This window comes from Bos indicus, chromosome 7 (assembly GCF_029378745.1).
Source record: "Bos indicus isolate NIAB-ARS_2022 breed Sahiwal x Tharparkar chromosome 7, NIAB-ARS_B.indTharparkar_mat_pri_1.0, whole genome shotgun sequence".
NCBI classification, from domain to species: Eukaryota; Metazoa; Chordata; class Mammalia; order Artiodactyla; family Bovidae; genus Bos; species Bos indicus.
In genome coordinates, this window is record NC_091766.1 from 90537078 (window position 1) to 90548092 (window position 11015).

Genomic DNA, 11015 nt, shown 5'->3' on the forward strand with positions numbered 1-11015 from the left:
TGGATCTTCTCAACTCAGGAATTGAACTGGGGTCTCCTGCATTGCAGGCGTATTCTTTACCAGCTGAGCTACCAGGGAAGCCCTTATAAGAAGACCTGTAAAAACAAGAGACACACAGGAAGAAGGCCATGTGATGATAGGGGCAAAGATAGGAATGATGCAGCTATAACTAACAAACACCAAAGATCCATGTCTATCACAAGAAGCTGAAAAGAGTTCTACTTAGTCTCAGGGAAAACATGGCCTTGCTGACACCTTGATTTTGACTTCTTGCCTCCAGAACTGTGGAAGAATAAATTTGTTATAAACCACTTAGTTTGTGGTACTTTGTTACAGCAGCCCAAAGAAACAAATTTACCCTACTGAATTTCTTCTCTTTTCCTCCAGCAACCCGAGTATAACTCTTCCCATTAATATAAGATAGCACTGCCCAAATTTTAATATACAAACAAATCACTTGGGGATCTTACTAAAGTATTGATTTTGATTCAGTAGTTCTGGATGGGACCTGAGAATCTGCATTTCTTACAAGTTTCCAGGTGATATGCATGCTGCTAGTCCAGAGACCACGCTTGAAGAAGTAAGGCTATATGTGTACAGTCACCAAGGAGATGTCTCTTTCGGGTGTGGGTCAGATCTAGGCTTTTGGACACAATACTAACAGGGATGAAATGAAAAAACTTATTCAGTGAGACAAAAATAAAATGAGTAAATAAAATATTCAAAGAAAGAGAATAAGAAAAATTTCAAAATAAACTTCCAGATTATTCTTCAATCATCTGCCATCCTCCCCATCCACTCCCCTCAAAAGATCTGGAATACAAAGATTTCAAACTTGCTTTCTGAATAAGTGAATTTATCAATACAATAAGAAGCTGATATTTTATGTGGTCACTTTTAACTTTATTTTTTTAATGGTGATTTCAAAAGCAAACAGTACAGCCTGAGAGATGAGTAAGCACCACAGTGAACACAGGCCAACCACCCTGCAGTTAATGACATTTTTATTGTATTTGGGGGCTGCTCTGGTGGCTTAGTGGAGAAGGAAATGGCAACCTACTCCAGTACCCTCGCCTGGAAAATCTCATGGATGGAGGAGACTGATCGGCTACAGTCCATGGGGTCTGAATGAGTCAGACACGACTGATCGACTTCACTTCACTTCACTTCTGGTGGCTCAGAAGGTAGAATCTGCCTGCAATGTGGGAGACATGGGTTCGATCCCTGGGTTGGGAAGATCCCCTGGAGAAGGGAATGGCAACCCATTCCAGTATTCTTGCCTGGAGAATTCCATGGACAGACAAGCCTGGCAGGCTACAGTCTTCAGGTTGCAAAGAGTTGGACATGACTGAGAGACTAACACTTAACTACTTATTGTATTTGGGAAGAGTGCCCTTTTGCAAAGGTACAGAGACTAACTTGCAGAGCTTTGCCAACTGCCTGTTCTTGAAACTGCACTGTCCTTCCGATAATGGTTCTTTAGGCCTAGGGTCTGGCCCAGGGATTAGAATCCTCTAATGCCTTATGGGTAATTCTGATGCAAAGTCAGGTTTGGGAAATACTGGTCTGAAATAACAAAATGTACTCAATAGGTCGGAGAAGGCGATGGCACCCCACTCCAGTACTCTTGCCTGGAAAATCCCATGGGTGGAGGAGCCTGGTAGGCTGCAGTCCATGGGGTCGCTAAGAGTCAGACACGACTGAGCGACTTCACTTTGACTTTTCACTTTCATGCATTGGAGAAGGAAATGGCAACCCACTCCAGTGTTCTTGCCTGGAGAATCCCAGGGACTGGGGAGCCTGGTGGGCGGCCGTCTCTGGGGTCGCACAGAGTCGGACACGACTGAAGCGACTTAGCAGCAGCAGCAGCACTCAATAGGTACTTCGTTTTATTCTAAACCCGAATTTCCAATTAAAAAGAAAAAAAAATCTGTTAAAACAAACATAATACTATATATAAAACTAATTTTAGATACAGGATTGCCTGGCATTAGAACTTCAATATCGACTTTAGAGCAGTGTGTTCTTGAGTAGAAAGATTTCTCCTGGTCTTAACAGAATAATATCTCATAGCCTCATCCTCTACCTGCTGCTGCTAAGTCGCTTCAGTCGTGTCCGACTCTGTGCGACCCCATAGCAGTTTACAAATCTAAGAGTACATCAGAATCCTTTACGGGCTGATTTCCAGACCCTAACCCAGGACACTCTGAGTTTGCAGTCTAGAGTGAGGTCTAAGAATCTGCCTTTTGACCAAATATCGCCAGGCACCCTCCATGCAGATGGCCTGTGGGCTACACCTGAAGAAATACTGTGTCGGTATTCCTCTCTGTGCTGAAGCTCAGAGAGGAGGAAACCAGCATGACCGCTCAAGAATCCGGCTATTAGCAACGTAAATGGATCCCAGGACCTCCCAAAGGGTACTGACAGACTGAAAATGAACGTGGCATCTAATCAGGAAGCGAGATGGCAGATACGGACGTCTTTATGAAGCGTTCTCTGGCTTTTACAGTAAAGCCACTCAAGGTCCAAACAAACTGCCAAGTCCCAACCTGATCTGCGTCACCCTAGTTATGGGTGTGTGCCAAGGTCTCACACACTGAAATGATAACCTGCCCACACATGGGCCAAAAGAAGATGCGAGCTCCGTACGACCGAAGCAAAAATCTGAGTGGAGGTCATCTCTAAATCACCGTGGACGGACGCCATTCGGGATTTGTTCCAACAAGCTTTTGGAAGAATTTCACCAGTGGACTATGGAGCCCTTCAAAGTCAAAGAAAACAAAGCCAGTTAATTCCCTGCTTCTTCGGGATTCAAAAGCTATAAAATCCGCCCTGCTCTGTTGCAAGCGCCGAGCCTGGTCTGCGCAGGAAGGGACTGGGGAGCAGGCGTCGGGGGGCGGAGGGGGGGAGCCGGGGAGGGGAGCCGTGCAGGCGGAGCGCGCGGACTGGGAAAGCCACCCGGCAGCGGCCGCGATGAGTCAGCGCTGAGTCACGCCGGGCGCTACGTGCGGGCCGGGCGGCCCGGCCGAATGCGCAGGCGTGGGCCCCGGTGCGCTCGGGTCTTCCTGGAAGACCCTCCCCGCGCCGCTGGCCCCCCCGCCCCACCCCGTCCCCGCCCTGGACCCCCGCGGTCACATACTCACCAGCTTGCACGCACAGCCTCCTCGCTCCGGCCTGGAGGCTTCAGCGCTGGAGTCACTGATGACAGTCGGTGACAGAGCTCCGGCGGATGCTTCAATCCCATGTGTTTCCTCGAGACCGAGATTCCAGTTGCTCTGGGTTTTTATTTATTTTTTTTTTTCGTATTTTCTGGTTAGTTTTTTTTTTTTTTTTTTCTTTTTCCTGGCAGGGGAGTAACACGCTTATCTTTTTATAGTTTCCAGTATTTTAAATGAAGCACAGGAAGAATGGATTAATAAAACATGTGTTGAAAATTATGCATCCGATGCTCATACTGCTTTGGAGTCTAAAATGATTATGATGGGACTGCAGTTAGAGCTCTGAAGGCTGGGTAAACTGGAGAAAAAGACTAACTCTGTTCTGATTTGCTTTTTTGTTGGTGGGGAAAAAAAATCTTTACCGGTTTGTCCAATCACCTTTCTAATAACTAAATTATTTTGAAGACTGGAGACGTGTTTGTTAGTGATTTGATACGGTGTTACCAGAGAATGGGGGAAGCATGTCTGTGTGTGACGTAGGATATTCCCCTGTCCGTATGGATGATATTTTGTTGGTCTTAGAAAATATGGCCATGATGGCATCAGTGCTGAAAGTAGATAGCAGGTATTACGTCATTAAGTGTAGCTAGTCAAGGAGATGGTCCTGGTGCAGATGGGGTAATTATTATTTAGGGGCTGTTTGAGGCTGATGATTTCCAAACAGGGTCAGACTGGGTCTTTAGAAGTTGTTGTGCCAGCTGTTGCCAGTTGTTTTGCTTCTTCAGGAGAATTATATCCCTCCTTATCCCCTATGTGCGTGTGAGATGATGCAAAACATTCGAGTGTTCTTGTATTTTGACAGCCTTTCCTGCAAGGAAGGAGACTGAAGTAATTAGAGGTTGAACTGACTCACCAAGTTTACAGAGAAGCATGACTGTTCAGTTTTTTAAAAGTAGGAAAAAGCTACCAAACTGAAAAAAAAATAAGGAAATATGAAAATATGAGAAATGATAAGAGCCCAGAAAAGCAAAATGGGTCGTATGGACCAGAAATGGAATCTAATAAACTATTCAGAGCCAGAGATATATGCTAGACTTAAAAAAAAAAAAAAGTTAAATTATTCTCATATAAAATATCTAAAAACTTAACTAAGTTTATATAGGTCTCCTTCAACTTATAATGAGTTTGTGTCCCAAAACACCTATTGTAAGTAGAATATATAAATCAAAAATGCATTTACTCTTTCTAACCTACTCAACATCATAGCTCAGCCTAACCTACCTTACAGACTTCCCAAGTGGTGCTGGTGGTAAAGAACCCACCTGCCAATGCTGGAAATGTAAAGAGATGTGGGTTCAATCCCTGGCTCGGGGAGATCCCCTGGAGGTCATGGCAACCCACTCTAGTATTCTTGCCTGGAGCATCCCACTGACAGAGGAGCCCTGGCAGGCTACAGTCCACAGAGTCACGACTGAAGAGTCAAGAGTTGGACACGACTGAAGTGACTGAGCAACCTGTCTTAAACATGCTCAGAACACTTACATTAGCCTATAGTTGGGCAAAATCATCTAACACAAAGTCTACTGTATAATAAAATATTGACTCTCTCATGTATTGAATATGGACGGCAAAGAACAAGAGAGTGTAAATACACTGTGTAAGTTGTGTAAGTTGTATCACCCTTGTGCTCATGTGGCTAATGGGGGGGCTGCTGCTCACTGCCTCTGGAGTGTACACCTCATAGCTCATGTGCTTGGAAAAAGATCAAAATTCAGAGTACCATTTCTACTGAATGTGTATCACTTTCCCATCACTGTAAAGTCGAAAAATGATCAATTCAAACCATTGTAGGTTAAGGGATCATCTGTATATCATTTGATGTTTAAAAACATGTATATTATTCTGATTCTTTCTTATTATCTTGTCAACATTGATACTGCCTTGGCATTTATGGAATTGTTTGAAACCCAAGTTCACTTTTTAACAGCGTGAACTTGGGCTACATACTTAGCTTCACTATATCTTAGTTCCGTCCTCTGTGAAATGGAAGTTAAAATTACTATTTCATAGGCTTGTTAGACAAGATTAAAAGAGATGATGCTTAAAAATGGTTTTGCACATTGCTAGCCACATTTAAAAGACACATTAAAAAAAAAAAAAAAAAACTCCTGTAGATGAATGTTTGTATCCTATTGTCATTATTATTGAACTTGATTAACCTGTGGATTAGATCACAAAGAGGCAGTATTTTGTCCAGCTCATTGGACCAATAAAGTCTTTGGAACATACATCACAAACGCATTGACTCAGTGATCTTTCGCAAGATATTTGGGTAAGATTGTAAAACAGCTGGGTGAGTGTTTAGTGTTCTTTGGTTATGAGAGGAAAGAGAATGACTACTAAAAGAAAATGACTACAATCATCAGTTGGCTGCAAAGGTGATGCAAAATAGCCAAGCCAGAGCCCTTTTCTTCTGTCCTCAGAGAGAACAGCTTGGCAGAATAGTATGGCAGTCACTAGGCAAAGAGAATATAAAATTTTTCCTTTAAACTATAGATCAACCCCCATGATATAATTCATTATTTCACAGAGACAGAAACTTGGTTCTTTCCAAGTGTAAAGTAATGAGCTTAGCTATTAATGAAGGTTAACAGCCAATCTCCCATCAACCACTCCAAACAGTTCTGAGCCCTCTACTCATAAGATGTTACAGTCATTCTCTTGAAATAATAAAATAAATATTTCTTTTAGAATTACCCTCAAATAAAGCAACTGCTTTGTACATGATTGCAGTCCTACATTTACCAAATCAGGAGGTGAACATGGGCATGAAAGCAATTACATTTAATGATAGTTACTTGTTATAATGGCTTCCCATTTACTTCCTTTTGCTTATCTATTCAATATTCTCTGCAGTCTTCAGCATTAGATCCTGGAGACTGAAAAATGAACCTGACAGACAAGACCTAATTGTAGAAGTTATATTCTGGTAAGAAGAACAAACATTTTAAAAGCTAAGAAACTAACTAATTGAGAAAGTATCAAAAGTTGTCAAAAAAAAAAAAAAAATAAGGACAATTCATAGGCTGCCATTTAGAATCCCAGAAAGAAATTGTTTATATAGTTAAATTAAAAAGACCTCTCAAAGGAGGTGATATTTAAGCTGGAGCCCCTAAAGTAAGGGCTTCCCTGATAGCTCAGCTGGTAAAGAATCCACCTGCAATGCAGGAGACCCCAGTTTGATTCCTGGGTCAGGAAGATCTGCTAGAGAAGGGATAGGCTGCCCACTTCAGTATTCTTGGGCTTCCCTGGTGGCTTAGCTGGTAAAGAATCCATGTGCAATGTGGGAGACTTGGGTTTGATCCCTGGGTTGGGAAGATCCCCTGGAGAAGGGGGAGGCTACCCATTCCAGTATTCTGGCCTGGAGAATTCTATAGTCCACGGGGTCTCAAAGAGTCGGACACAACTGAGCGATTTTCACTTTCACTTCACTTGAAGGGTAAGAAGTTTACGTAAAACAGGAGGAGTAACAACTCAGGCAGAGAGCATGGGGAACATGAAGACCTTGAGTCTGGAAGCACTTTGTTCAAAGAACAGCAATTGAGGGGATGAGTAACACGACATTAGTTTTGAGACGCCAGATTCTGCATAGACTTGAAGGCCAGAGTAAACCATCTGGATTATATGCTCAGTATGATTGACAACTGTTGAAAGGTTTTCAGCAGAGGGTTCCATGGTGTGATTTACATGGTCAGAAGACTACCCTGTGGCAAATGCATTGTAGGATCAGGAATGAAAGAGGGTGCCTTTAGCATCTGTGCAACAGTGGATAATGAACGCTAATATTGGGGCAGTGGAAATAAAAGGGGAGGAAACTGAGATATATGCTAGAGGAAGAAGAGCCAGAAGGAGCTGATGGACTGGAGCGAATCAAGAGTAAGAGGAATCATAGATGAGCTCTTTTCTGGGTGCAGAGCCTTTGGGGATTCACCAGGTCTTGGTGTTGTTTTCCTGCCAAAATTTAAAGTCAAGAGTTCTGACATGTGTGCTCACATGTACACACATACACACTTGTGAACACCCCTACTGCCACTTATGAAAATAAGAGTTCACACTGAGAGAAGTCAGTTCTGCTTAAGGGATGACTAAAAAGTGCTTAAACGAATGCCGCATGCTTAATGGCATTTATCTCTTCCTCTGTACTTTTATCCAGGCACAGAAGTGCAAGGTGCATAATACCCTACCCTCTCCTCTCCTCTCCTTTCCTCTTTGAATTTGTGTACTCAAATCCAGCTCAGTATTTATGCACAGGTAAAGGTCTATTTTCTCTATAACACCTGAATCAAAGGGATCTCACTGTCTGTGTCCAATCTGCTTGACCCTTGAAATTTGGCCTTGTCAAGTGGCTGTACCAGTGGTTTATGTCTCATAAATGCTATATAAATGTCTCTCCAACTAAACTTTAACCCTCTTAAGATCAGAGACAGATTCTCATATGCCTGTTATAGCACCCACAATATCAGCAATGTGTTCCGAACATAGGCGGGGCTCAATAGCAATGAATCACTGGCATTTTTATGTGGATGAAAACTTGGTGACCACCAAGTCTAATAGTCCACTTATTTAGTAAATAGATTAGGTCACAAAGTGATAGTTCTCTTCCAGATCATAGAGCTCGTAGAACATTTGGGAATTTATTTCACAAACATGTGATCTCAGTCACCTTAAGTGGGATCTTTTACTTCTGGACCTCTAATTCTCATTTAAAAACTGTAGGAGTTTACACCTTGAGATCTCAAAAGTTCTTTCAGGATTTTTTTTTTTTTAAACCACAGTTTACTATCTATTTTTATGAGCCAGATACTGAAGTAGGCACTCTAAGAGTTGCTTAGTCAGGTCCAACTCTTTGCAACCCCACAGACTGTAGCCCACCAGGCTCCCCTGTCCATGGAATTCTCCAGGCAAGAATACTGGAGTGGATAGCCATTGTATTCTTCAGGGGATCTTCCCAACCCAGGGATAGAACTTGAGTCTCCTGCATTACAGGCAGATTCTTTACCATCTGTGTCACCAGAAAAGCCCAAGTAATCACTATAGACTTGCTTTTATTTAATTCTTGTAAAAGCAATTTTGTGAGGTGAGGTGGCACTATTTGCATTTTCACCGATCAGAAAGCAAAGAAATAGAAAGTTTAGGTAACTTGCCCAAGAGTACTTAGCTAATAAGCGGTAGAATAGAATTGAATTGGAATCCAGGCCTGTCCAGCTGCAAAGGCTGAGGTCATCATCCTAATGCTATTCTGCCTCTTTTCTACACTCTACATTTTTACAGGGTCTGAGAAAAGTTAGATATTTCACTCAGAACTTCACATCTAGAGATTGGTAGAAGCAGCCCTGAATTCCAGCACCAGCTCTCTTTCCTTTATAACATACTTAAAGTATCAATTTTATCAACAAATATTCAGAATGGGGGTTGTTTTAGCCTATTACTGGTATTATAGTCAATGCCATTGAATATAATTCAACAATGAACTTAGTTGATTGTATTTGTGGAATAAATGAGTTTCTCCTCTAGTTTACTAAATACCTCTATGTTCACAAGTTCTACGTCAAAATCAATGAAAAAGCAGGTACCTGGTAGATTCTAGTAAGTAACTGTGGGAACACCCTGGAGTGTGAGAGGTAGCAGCTGTCACTAAAGTGTAGGAACCAGCCTCTGTGTGCAGTTTATTGAGAAAAGTAAAGTGTGTTCTTTCTTAATCACATTGTCTAGGAATGACATAGAGCATGTCATCTCTATCTTCAAGGAATAATAAATGTGGTTTTTTGCCCTGAGATCAAATTTTGATGTGACTCACCCTAGAACCTACTTTTTCTCAGGAGGGTCTCTCAGGGTGTAGCTCATGAAATATACAAAAGAATAGCATGGACCCCCAACTGCAGGAGTTTGTAATCTACTTTAGGAAATAAAGTCAAGAGAGGAAGTCTAGGGCCTAGCAGATCTATCCTTGACCACTTCTGTTCCTTGAGTAAGGCCCCTGAAATGACCTTGCTGGGTGTTCTGTGAAGACAGGCAGGCCTGGAAACTACTCAGCATCTTAGACCTTCTGGTCTCTCAGACCTGAATTCAGTTAGAACAGCAATGAAATGGTGATGAAGGCCTTTCGGAGAGCCCAGTGTGAGAAAGAAACAATTTTGAAGGGACGGACCTACACTAGAAAGATGATGATGGTGGTGATCTAATCACATGTCCCAACCCAAATATTCCTAGAGAAAACCCTGGGATTTTCCACAGCCAGACCAAAGCATAAAGCTGGCGTTTGTCCCAGTAGATCAGGGCTTGTTTTGAGTCTCCTCAGCAATTTGACAGACCCTGAGGAAACTTGAGTAATAGTGAAAAAAACAGGCTCTTTTGTGTCTTCAAACATCAGAGAGTTGCCCTTAGGGTTAAGAATGATCATTTGCAACTTCGTGTGTGTTTTTCCCACAATTGTACACAACATATGTATTTGTATGACTAAAGAATGATTCACCAGTATCTCTAGATGAGGTCTAAAGAAGGCAGGGACTTCAGGGTAGCTTGAATAACATATGTAGATGCCAAGGAACATTTATTCTTATTAATGATTGTAAGAAAGCATAGCTTTGCTTTTTAAAGGGCTGGCCAAATGTTGATCTGTATAATTTTTCTTTTCAACAGTATAATCAGATGAAAAAAGATCTGTGAGTGGAGGGCAGGCCTAATTCAACTGACATTTGGCCACTTGCATTTCATATGGCCTGCTTTCATATGGCCAAGTCTTTGCCTCTAAACTTCACACTTTGTAGGACAGAACCTTCCATCTAATGGAATAAGTCGGTTTTGCTTTGTTTCAGAAGCTAGGAGAGATACTCAGAGGCTCAGTTGAGTTCTCTATCTTGAATGAAATCTAGAGGCCCACAGTGAAAATGCCACACTTTACATTAATTCAGGGAATGGCTGTAGTAAACAAACTGACTCACCATTAACCAATGCTGGTTAATGATAATCACAGCATTTGCATAGTGCTTTGTCCTTCAAAAGTACAATCTTTTGTTTTACATAATACCCCTTTGAGGCAAACTGCCACAGAATCATTATCCCCCTTTTGTAAATAAACTAACTGAGTCAAGAGATTGAAAGCCTTGAGGCCACCCAGAGATCAAGCAAAGACTTTATGGTGCCTTTTCTGCCAGATACAGACTATTAGCCCCTGTGGCTATTGTTTTATTACCTGTGTGTGTGTGTGTGTGTGTGTGTGTGTGTGTGTTAGTGGCTCAGTCGTGTCTGACTCTTTGTGACCCCATGGACTGTAGCCTGCCAGCTCCTCTGTCCATGGAATTCTCCAGACAAGAATACTGGAGTGGGTTGCCCTGCCCTTCTCCAGGGGATCTTCTGGACCCAGGAATCAAATCTGGGGACACAGCAGTTTCCACAGCCTTTGTATTTTGATAGCCTTAGGGGGTTGGAACTGGGATAGCCCACCCACTCTTGAAAAAGAGACATCTTGAATGCTTTGTCTGGTGAAATTTCTCAAATCACAAGGAGGCCCCTAGAGACATGGATATTGCTGCCATATCAAAAATGTTGTAAATACTGGTTACTATATGAGGGCAATACATTAATAAAACCAGTCCATGACTGAATCTCCTAAAGGAGTTTTCAGGATGCCAAGCATAAAGCGGTGTTCTAGAGTGTGTGCCAGGATTAGCTCAAGGACACTGTGCCTCTGATGAGTTAGGCAGAGAGGAAACCAAATGTGGAAACTTTGGGCCACCCGCCATACTTCCACCTAAGAGATAGGGGGTGGGGGTGGGGTGGGAAACTGGAAACAAACTT

General features: G+C 42.3%; 1 long non-coding RNA gene across 3 annotated transcripts in view; it reads right to left on the bottom strand.

Annotated features, from left to right (window-relative positions):
* Positions 1 to 3766, bottom strand: part of LOC139184228 (uncharacterized) — a 28935-nt gene extending 25169 nt beyond the window's left edge. Inside the window, exons 1-2 of one of the 3 annotated variants that reach the window (XR_011567800.1) lie at positions 3144 to 3766; positions 988 to 2761 (exon numbers count right to left, since the gene is read on the bottom strand). This is a non-coding gene — a long non-coding RNA (uncharacterized lncRNA). Of the gene's footprint in view, positions 1 to 987; positions 2762 to 3143 lie in introns of those variants that run through there. The other 2 variants (XR_011567802.1, XR_011567801.1) reach the window with 2 other exon arrangements.
* Between the last annotated feature and the right edge of the window lie 7249 nt (positions 3767 to 11015).